We start from the raw sequence: 11,523 nt of genomic DNA on the forward strand, positions 1-11,523 counted from the left end.
GAAAAAAGAATTTGTCACGGTTCTAGATCCGACAGTCACAAAAAACATTTCAAAACAGTCACAAAAGCCCATTTCTGCCATTTGTGACCGTTTCAAACAAAACAGTCACAAATAACATTTTAAAACAGTCACAAAAACCTTTTTTTCTACTAGTGGGTGGATGCTATGAGTCGAGGATAACTCATTGTGATAATGATGAGGGAGTGGTGGATGCGGCTGGAAGAAGAAGACCGGTCTTTTTTTTTTGTTTTGTTTGATTGGGCGTTTTTTTTTTTTCAGTTTTTAGGCCCAAGTGGTTGTATGTAAACTTTGACTTGGATTGGGGTCCAAAACAAAGTAGGATTCTAAGTTTCTAACTTACTACTTCGGAATAGAGAGCTAGTCTGTAATACAGAAGAATTCCACCTTACTAAAGCACAACTTAACACATATATGCATCACACATGCACTTCAAAGCTTCTATCAATTCAATTTTTTTTCTTAAGAAAAACAATCACTCAATTTATAAACTATTGATATTTTAAATAATTAAAAGTAACTAATCTCATGACAGTAAGAAATAAACTTAACTATACTTAGCTTCTACCATCTTTCTAATACTATACCATAACAACTAAAAATAGATTAATTCTTCATACTCTTTATACTTCAAGCTCTTTCCCGAACTTTCTGTGGTGATGGGATAGAGAATATAGAGATGTAGAAAATGTTGATGTAGTGAACGCAGGAGACGCTACAAAATATAGCTTTATAGGAAAACTTTCAGAAGTGCTCCACGTCTCTACTAATCATAATTGTGAAGCTACAACTTCTTGACGCTGGGTAGATTTCAACTCCTATCTTTACTCGAATTCCAAAATCTATCGCACTCTCCCTCTTTTGCTTTGCATGAACTGGGTTAGTTTTCCTAGTTATATTGGAACTTCCCTAGTCCTCTATTATTGTTTGAATTAGATTTGGAGAAAGCTACTCACAGTTGGAATGGAAATATAAAAAGCTCAAGAATTCGGTGAGTTTTTTTACTTTATATCTTCAGCACAGGTTCAGGTACGCATTTATTTTCTCAGTTCGATTTCCTTGTCATGAGCTACTGATTAAACTATCTATTTAAACTACTTGGGTTGCCTCCCATAAACGCTACATTTAATGTCAGCAGCCGATACAGAGGGGGGAAACTTAAGGTTACCCCCCTAACTAGCTTAGGTAATTAATTTTATAAATTTGTGGGTCTTTTATAGTCAGATTCCCTAGACTTAAAACTTGTTTGTAATCCGATTTTTGCTCTTTTTATCTTTCTTCTTTTCCATGCATGACCTATATATTTTAGTAGAGGGTGAGTCATCTTAATTAAATATTTGATAAATCTACGATTAAAAGTAGCTTGACATAAAGATGCTCAAATGTCTTCTATTTTTTTATGAGGTTGACCAGTGTCTAGTGGATGGGTTGCATCTAGCAATGCATTAGTCTGGTGTATAACATTATCCTTGTTATAATTTGTGCCTAATTGTGATACACATGATAAAAATGGATCTTTGTGGTGAGTGTTTCTAAAACTTTTATTAGCTATTGTGTGTATTACATATAGATCATCCATCTTTTCCATATCATCGTCAGGGTTTCTAAATAGTGTAAATATGTTTACATCTACTCTCATATTCCCGAAAGTGATAGACATGTTCCCATTCCTACAATTAATTAAAGCTTCTGCTGTAGCTAAGAATGGTCTACCCAAGATGATAGGAATTTGCTTTCCATTTGTAAGTAAAGTGTCAAGAACTATAAAATCAACGGTGTAATAAAAAGCAAAAACCTTGGTAATCACATCCTCTATTACCCCTCGTAGAATCTTAATAGATCTATCAGCTAACTGTAGTTTAACATTTGTTGGTTTCAAGTCTTTTAACCCTAGCTGTTTATAAACTGAGTAAGGTAATAAATTCACACTAGCACCTAAATCCAATAATGCTTGATCAGTGTAGTCCTCTCCTATTCTACACGTAACTGTAGGACTACCGAGGTCCTTATGTTTTACTACGGCTTTGTTCTGTAGAAAGGATGAACAACTTTGTGCAATAAAAGCGTCCTTAGGAATATTTGTTTTCTTCTTTATAGGTCTTTTATAAATTTAGCATATGAATGTATTTGTTTAATTGCACTTAGAAAAGGAATATTGATATGTAGATTTTTAAAAATATTCATGATCTCATTATATTGTGCTTCCTTTTTGTTATCTTTTAACCTAGAGGGGAATGGTATGGGTGGAATTTTTTCGATTACCTGCTCTTTGGTTTTCTCAGTTTCAAGTGGCTTTTCCTTGTCTTTTGTTATAATAACTTCATCAGAATCAGGTATGTCAACTTTGTTATTTACTTTCTTTCCTGACCTAAGGGTATATATTGAGTTAACTCCCTCTGTGGATGTGGATGAAGGGGTGGTTTCAACTTGATAAACATTTCTACCTTTAGGGTTTTGCTTAGGTTGACTTGGTAAAGTTCCCTTGGGTTTGTCTGCTAGACTAACTAGAATCTGATTGAATTGTTGGCTCATCTGTTGAGTTACCTGAGAAGTTTGTTGTGTTACTTGTTGAGCCATAATATCAAATTTTTGGTCAATTCTTTTGAATTCATTCTCGATTTTGGTGGCTAAAGCTTTCATGGTTTCATATGTAGTGTTGGGTTGGGTTTGGTAATTAGCTGATAAGAGCCCAAAACTATAGTTTTAACCCCTTTAACAATATATCTTTTTAAAAATGGGGACCAGTTGTGGGGCGACTGGGAGTGACATAACCTAAAGTAAAGTTTGATATAGTGCTCCTTAGTTTTTTGCCGCTTTTAGTTTAAAAACAAAGGTTAGGAGGATATCTTATCGTTTTTCATCTCTTTTCTTGTCCATATCGGGTAAATCCTCCATTGTTATACAGTGAGAGTTCTGGATTTGGGTCTATACGGTCCTCTAAGGTAAAATCCTCCGCTGCTTACAGTGAGAGTTCTAGAGTGATTGAAAGCAAGGTAGAGATCATTTTTTTTTTCTGTTCTTTTCCTCTCTGCTCTTACGGTCCTGCTGGCTCCGAGTTTCTTCTGTTTGAACACTTCTGTTCTCGTCTCCCCTCTGGTGAAATCCTCCGTTGTGTACAACGAGAGTTCATTAGGGGGAGCTGTTGGTTTGTTGTTTTAGTTGTGAACCTAAATGGCGTCATCTAGTAATCTTGAGGTGGCAGAAGCACAAAATAACAATGGAGCACGTTCTGACTCTTGGAGTGCACTGTTTGGTAGAAAGGGTGCACAGGAAGCGAATGTAGCGTTTAAAGATTTCACACCCATCTATGTTGAAGATGTAGCTTAATTCCCACAAGACCTGCTTGAGCAAGGTATTCAGCAATGGGACGAGTACCTGGTGGGTTACTTTCTGGACTCAAAGCTCTCGTTCCCAATGGTGAAAGGTTTCTTGGAGAAAAAGTGGAAGCTCAAAGGATCATTTGAAATCACCACTGATAAGGAGCTTTTTTACATGAATTTCACTAGCTCTGAGGACAGGCAAATGGTGCTCGAAGAGGGACCAGTATTTATTGGTAGAGTGTTTGTTGTGAAACCATGGACTGTTGAGATTGATAATAATAGAAATAAGGTGGCTTCAGCTCCGGTCTGGGTAAAGTTGATGGATGTACCTAAGGAGATGTGGACCTTTTATGGCTTATCTTACCTAGCAAGTTTGGTTGGAGGAACACCGATGTTTATGGACGATGCGACTGCAAAGAGGAGAAGACTATCGTTTGTGAGATTTTGTATTGAATTCCCGGTGAATCATGTGTATAAGGAATCCATCAAAGTGAAAGCTGGAAATTGAGAGGTGGTAATACCACTTGAATATCCATGGAAGCCGGTGTCCTGTAGTAGGTGTAACCGATTTGGACATACTGATGAAAAATGCACAGGAAGGACGACTCGGGTGTGGGTAAGAAGAGCAACACAACAAACTGAGGAGCAGCAGGCTAATCCAAATCCAGCTAAGAGGTGTACAGAAATCCAACAGGATCAATGCAGCTCGACAGCACACGATGACGGGGAAAATGGAGAGTCACTAGCAGTAGTGGTAGCTTCAAACAATAACCAAGAGGAAGTCAGGAGGCACGAGGAGAGCCAAGAAACTTTTCCGATAGTTGCTACAGAGGTGATCACGATCCATCAGGGGTTAGGGCAACAAATGGATGAGAGTGGAGAGCCTGAGAACAGGCAAGTAAACATGGTTTCACCTGGGATAGTTGAATGTATCTATGGAGTAGATGGTCAAGGAACTGCTGAAACTTCAGTGGCGAATCCCTTAGTGACTCCGCTCCAATGTTTAAGGCCAAACCATCCAGATGCAGAATTATTTCAGGTAGAGAGAAACTTATCTGAGGCATTAGCTGACATGGAGGATGATCTTTCAGTCGCTGAACCGGAGTTATTTGGAGATAACAATATCAGTCCTGGTCCTGTGAAGGTTACCCCAGTGAGTACCTCTATGCAAACTAGGGCCCAAAGGAAGGAAAGTGAAAAACAAGCAAATACTACGGGGAAAAAAAGCAGGGGCGGATCAAAAGGAAGTGGGAAGAGGAGGCACCACTAACTCAACAAAATGATTAAGCTATGCAGCTGGAATGTTAGGGGACTGAACGAGGTTGTGAAAGCAAAACAGATGAATAAGTTTATTATAGAGCATAAGATAACATGTATGGGGTTCCTGGAAACAAAGGTTAGATTGGAGAGATTTAGAAGTATAATAGCGGTGGTGTGCCCGACGTGGGAAGTGGAACATAATTACTCAAGTCATGAGTATGGTAGGATATGGCTTGCGTGGGATCGTAATTTTTGGATGTGCACAAGGAGGTGGAGGGCAGTCGGTTTATCCATTGTAGAGTTACCCTCTTGCAATACGGTTTCTCTTGTTATGTTACTACCGTATATCGAAAGCAATAAAAGACATGAAAGATTGATTTTGTGGGATGAGTCAAGAAGAATATCGGTGCTAGTGTGCAAGGGCCTTGGTGTGTAATGGGGACTTTAATAATGTGCTTTTCTCCCATGAAAGATTAGGGGATAGAGCCGCGGCACCCGAGGGAAACCCTCCCTTTGCAAATAGTCCGAATGTAGTCTGGGTTAGTTGACCACACGGCATCCGGGTTGTTTTTACATGGAATAGTGGAGGGACAGTGTTAGAAAATGGTCTAAAATAGATAGGTGTCTAGTCAACTCGGATGGTTTTCTTTATTTGGCTACAAAGGTGGAGTTCCTCGAGACAAGGTTTATTGGATCATTGCCCTTTGGTGTCGACTTTTCTTTCTACCTCTCGGTTACCCCCTTTTAGGTTCAGTAATTTTTGGTTACTCCATCAGGATTTTGCTGAGTTGGTGAAAGAGTGTTAGACAGTAGCAGATCATGGTAGCCCAACATTTATGCTAACAAAGAAACTGAAGAGCCTAAAAGGTGTTCTGAAAGGGTGGTCACGGTCTGTTTGTAGTAATAATCAGAGGATAGTCCAAGATACAAGAGAGGAGCTAGAAGCCATCCAAGAGAGACTCCAGCTGAACCCTTTAGACTGTTCTCTCAGTGCCCAAGAGTTCTTCGTTCGAGGAAAACTGTGTGAGCTACTCATAATGGAGGAAGCGGATATATACCAAAAAGCAGATATAGACTGGATGGTATTTGGGGATAAATGCAGCAAGTTTTTCTTCAACTCTTTGAAGGAAAAAAAAAAGGCGAAACTATGTATGGAGTGTGATTGATGATAGAGGAAACTCTAAGGAAGGGAAGGAACTAGTTGCTGAAGCTTTCTTGAAATACTATAAGGAATTGCTTGGGGAGCCGTCAAATGCATCTTGCGACTCTGAGTTCCTTAATAATCTCAGGGTGTCGGAAGTGAACACTACTACAAGTCTGTTTTTAGAATCTCAAATAATGTAAACCGAAATAAAAAGAAGCCTGCTTTGGTATGGAGGATAACAAGGCGCCGGGTCCCGATGGGTTTAATGCTTGTTTTTCAAAAAGAGTCGGCCAACTATTAGCGATGATTTCATATGAAGCTATCAAGTATATATTTTCTCGTAGCAGATGCCGGGAGGGATAAATGCAACGCCGCTATGTCTTATAATCAAGATGAAGAATGCTTCAAATGTTAGCTCTTTCAGCCCATTGCTTTGTAACATTGTGTATAAATGTGTTTCAAAAGTTCTAACTAACGGGGGATGCAAACTTGTATAGCGACATTAATTTCTCGATTCCCAATCAAGCGTTTGTACACAGGAGGTCTATCCGGGATAACCTTCTCCTTGCTCATGAATTAATTAGAGGATATTCAAGGAAAACAGGGCAAAAAGATCGCTTATAAAGTTGGACATAAAGAAGGCTTATGATTCAATCTCTTGGACAACACTGAGAGTCATTCTCCAGAAGTTCAAGTTTCCCCCTCTTTTCATAGATTGGCTCTACATGTGTTATGCCCTCCTTCAGATTGATTGATGATGGTAAATGGAACGCCGGAAGGGTACTTTAGAGGACAACGAGGGCTGCGACAAGGAGACCCAGTTTCTCCTTATCTGTTTGTTCTTATTATGGAAGTGTTGAGTGCTATGCTCCATTAAGGGCTCCAGATTAAGTTGATAAAAGCCCACTCAAAGTGCAAAAAGCTGGAGATCTCCCACCTCTGTTTTGCAGACGATGTCATGCTCTTTTGTAAAGGAAACTTGGAATCTATCCAAACGATCAAGGATATCTTAACATCTTTCTCCAAAGCTACTGGGCTGAGCTTGAGTAATGAAAAAATCACTCTCCTTACAGGAAGTATGTCAGAAGAGGAAGGTCGAGAACTAGCAGCAGTCATGAACATCTTGATTGTCTCTCCACCAGTAGCCTACCTTGGGCTTCCTTTGACTGCATCAAGACTGGGAATTAGAGATTGTCTGCCTCTTATAGAGAAGATCACTAGTCGCATTTCCAATTGGAAAAATAAGGACTTGGATAGAGCGGGTAGAGTTCAATTAGTCCAATCTGTCTTGTCCTCTTTTCAAACGTATTGGGCCAAAACTTTTGTGTTGCCAAAAGCAGTACTGGATAAGGTGGGCAAGATTTGTAACAGTTTTATCCGGGGGGACCAAAGATGGAAAGGAAGATGCACCACTCGAAGTCATGCAACCCCGGGATGATGAAAAGAGCAAGGAGGTCTTGGCCGATCGATCCAAAGTTTTGGAACAAAGCAAAGATATCGTGGCTTAGTGTTCAAACCGGCTCGAGAACGCAGCGACCGTGGGTAAAGTGGTCTTGGGAACAAAATATTAAGCGTAACCATTTCGGACTATGAAAGTACCAAAGGATCGCCCCGGTTTGGCAAGGGATTTTGAAACATCGAGAACTCTCATGGAAGTTTGTGAGGTATAGCATTGCAAGCTGGAAATGAAATGAGCTTTGGCATGATCCCGGTGCTCGGGACCTCTTTTCTTAAATTCTCGCCGTAAGTCCGCTAGCCCAATCGTACCTCGGGGAAGCAAAAGTGGTCAAGTGATAACGAATAGGTGTTGGTCGAGAACCATTTCTGAATTACCGAATCCGGAAGTGAAGAAGTGGATCTTGGATACTGAGATAAATTCTTATCTTGCAGAAGATAGAGTTATTTGGACTCCGACGAGTTCAGGAGAATTCACTATTTCTTCGGCCTATGCTACTATTAGAAATGTGCGTAGTAAGGTAAAGTGGTTCAAACTTGTGTGGGGAAAGCTCTCCGTACCCAAGCACTCCTTTACTATGTGGCAATTATTCTCTGGAGCACTGCCTACACAAAACCGGCTTATGGCAAAAAAGGTGATCAACCAATCTCGATGTTGTCTTTGTGATTCCTTTGAGGAAAGTTCGGCACATCTGTTTTTTGACTGCTCCTATTCGAAGATAGTGTGGCAAGGTGTAAAAAAAGCTATGGGATTATCAAAACAGGTTCGTGCATCCCATGTTGAATGGTATAGGCTTATGCGCATGTGCAGACCAAATACTATGGCGTCTGAAGTAATGAGGGCTCTTATATGTGCGGCTGTTCAAGCCATCTGGAGTGAACGAAACTGGAGGATTAAAAAGAAGCGATTCACACCTGCTGATGTGGTAAGTCTCCGAGCCCTCAATAGAATGAAACTCTATCTGGGTAAGATGCTAGAATCAGTACAGGAGGATGTGGGGTTGCGACTGCTGCTGGAAAAGTTGGGAATAGGAGCAAGGTTCAAGCAAAGGGTGGAACAATGGGTTCGGTGGCAGGCAGCACCACCTAACACCTTTACGCTAAATGCGGATGGATCTATGAAAGATGAGAGCACTGGTTTCGGTGGCGTTTTGAGAGATAGTAACAGTGAGGTGATTCTCGCATATAGTGGATCTTCTCCTAGAAGATCGGTACTGCACCAGGAGCTGCTAGGGGTAAGAAAAGGGTTGGAAGGTGGCATAGCAAAGGTGCATCTGAAAACTACAAGTTCAATCGATTCTATGAGAGGTCCGGATTATGAATAACCGGTGAAGATCCAATCGTAATCTGCGGAACTTAGTCTCCCAGATTAAAAGTTTGGCTACGCAGTTTGAAAAGATTGAGTTTAAGCATGTAATAAAAGAAGGTAACCAAGTGGCGAGATTACCTTTCAAAAGTCAAGCTCCTTATGTAATGAGTCTATGTTCTATATCCCCCCTATGGATCAAAAACTCGATGAGTTGATTAAAGGGGATAAGGATGGAAAAATGTATTTGCGTCTTTTGGCTTAATAAAGGTTGGGGTATCCTTAACCCCTAGTTACTTCAAAAAAATAAATAAATTATGTGATTAATAAGTAAGAGTTAGTACTGTTATCGTGCTTTTGTGTATTTCAGGCTTTGGAGTCGAATATGTACAGAAATGCGTTTCTTTTGCGAGATAAAATAGCAAAGGTTGGTTGCTAAGAAGTTCTATTATTAAAGGCCAAGATTCAAGGAAAAAAAGCCTTTTTAAATCCCGGTCAAAGCTGAAAAGTCAAAGTGAACGAGGGCAGAAATAGCACACAAAAGTTAGCAGAACTTCCGAAGGCCGTATCTTTGGACTCAGACCTCAGAATTGGGCCTACCTTATGTCAAAACGACCGGCTCGGAACGAGATTTGTAATGGTCTAATCCTTAACCCAATCAAAGGAGCAGAAGTAGATGAAAAGGCTGTTGAAGTCAAATCCAACTGAAAACCCCCTTGTGGACTGAAGTAATAAGGTTTTGGGCTCGATTTTTCGGCCCAAAACATGACTCCTCATCCCATGCATGAAAAAGTGGATCTAGTCTCCTCCATTTGTATGGAGAAGACTTAGCTCTTAAGAATACCTAAATCTAGATTAGAAAATTAGGTTAGACTCCATTAATTAGTTATAATAGCTTGTTTTAGATCTAGTTTTTACCTTCAATTAATTAGTGTTAGAACAAAGTAGATTATTATTTAGAATCACTATTAGTTTTATAATAAAGTATTAATTTTCATTTCAATTTAGTTATTGATTAAATTCTTATTTAGTTTTAGTTGTTTTAAATTCATAAATTAGGTTGTCTTTATTTTGATTCTTAGACTATTGTTAAAATTAGATTTATAAAGTTTAAATTAGTTATTAAATTATGACTTGTTATTATTGTTCTTGTGTTGGGAATGATAGTATAATGATATTAGGCTAAAACCTCCATTAGAGGAGGTTAAGGAACCCATGTGAGGATGATTGCTTGTTAGAATAGTTGTTATTTAGAATAGAAATTTCACATCTCATTACTCTCACCATTGTTCTTTATGTTTGTTCAATTGAATTTGTTTAAGTCTTGAGAGTTAAGAGTGGAACAAATCCATATATATATATATATATATATATATATATATATATATATATATATATATATATATATATATATATATATATATATATATATATATTGCATGAATCTATATGTGAGAGTAGGAAATAAATAGTTGATACTGTAAGAATAAGGTTAGAGTAATCTAGTTAAGTTTTTACGGGTTATCATTAGCCATATGATCAATAACTAATTCTCTGTTTACGTTTGGTTGTTGTTGTTGTTGTTGTTGTTGTGGGTAATACTGTGGAGAAGGTACTACTGCACCTCTATTATTCATGTATTGTTGCCTATTGTTCCCTTGATTACCTTGAAAACCATATTGGTTTTGCTGTGGAGACATATTATGTCTCCATTGATAATTATTTCGTGGATCTTGGTTATAGTTGTTACTAAAGTTATGAGCAACAAATACTGGACAAACTAGTGTATCATGGTCTGTGGCGAAACAACTTTCACAAAATTGATTGCCACTCATTGCTTGTTTAGGTTGATTATTCATTGGAGAATTTAAAGTAAATGAATCAAACTTCTTGTTTAAAGTTTCAATTCATGTGGATAAACTAGTAATGACACCTTCAAGTTTCTCTTTGAGTTCGTTTTTAACCTCATACATACCTGGTTTACTAAAACTCATCCCCCATCTACCCGTGTCACGTTCTCATGGTCACTACCATTGGCCCAATCCTTAGAACTTTCAGAAAAGTTTTGCAAAAAAGTGTAAGCTTCATCAGGAGTAAGACTAGTAAATCTTCCTCCATTCATTGATTCAATTAACTGACAGTTCATAGGTAAAAGACCTTTTATAAAGTAATATACGATATTAAGTATGTCAAAACCATGATGTGGACAACGGACAAGTAAATCATTAAATCTATCCCATGTTGTATGAAACTTTTCATTAGGTTTTCCTTTGAAGGTTGAAATAGCCAATTGCATGGCTTCAGTTTTACGTAAAGGGTAATATTGTTTCATAAACTTTTGTGATAGTTGCTCCCAAGTAGTTATAGAATTAGAGGGTAAGGATCTATACCAACGTAGTGCGGCATCCTCAAAAGTCAAGGGGAACAACCTTAATCTAGTTTCTTCAGGGGAAAGATGAGGTGCTTTACAAGTACTTAATATGCTCAAGAACTTACTCAGATGATTATACGGTTCTTCATTTGTTTTTCCATAATATCTTGGCAACATATTAAGAATAGTGGACTTAATCTCATAGTTATTGTTATTGTCGGGCATCACTATGCAGTTCAGTGGTTGAACCGCGATAGGTTGAAACAAGGTGCTAAGAGTTCTTGGATCAGCCATGGCAGCTAATGGTACTCTCTCTGGTGTATCTTCTAAGTCTACTAGTGGTGTGTGTGTTTCAAATTCAGAATCAAATCTTGAGTTCGATGGTGTGGTCTCCTCCAAAACCAGAATTGGAAGGTTGTTACAAGAATTAGCTTTTCTGATTAAACGTTTACGAGGTGAATCACGAAACCAAGTTTTCATGCACTAAATAATAAAGCTATATAAAATAATCTAATATGCACTTAATTAACTAAATTATATTATCAAACTATATGATGCTAACTATTAATGCTAATTATGAAACCGCTAACAGGGAATTCACGGTGGAAGAGAAGCACTTACTGTTACAGCAAGCAAAACAAGTCCAAAA

The 11,523-nt window shown here is 38.4% G+C and overlaps 1 non-coding gene across 1 annotated transcript; it reads left to right on the top strand.

Annotated features, from left to right (window-relative positions):
• The first annotated feature begins 10,695 nt into the window (after positions 1 to 10,695).
• Positions 10,696 to 10,804, top strand: LOC147509518 (small nucleolar RNA R71). The gene has a single exon (XR_015219656.1). It is a non-coding gene; the product is annotated as a small nucleolar RNA R71 (small nucleolar RNA).
• The last annotated feature ends 719 nt before the right edge of the window (positions 10,805 to 11,523 follow it).

This window comes from Coptis chinensis, chromosome 3, assembly GCF_015680905.1.
Source record: "Coptis chinensis isolate HL-2020 chromosome 3, ASM1568090v1, whole genome shotgun sequence".
Classification (NCBI taxonomy): Eukaryota; Viridiplantae; Streptophyta; class Magnoliopsida; order Ranunculales; family Ranunculaceae; genus Coptis; species Coptis chinensis.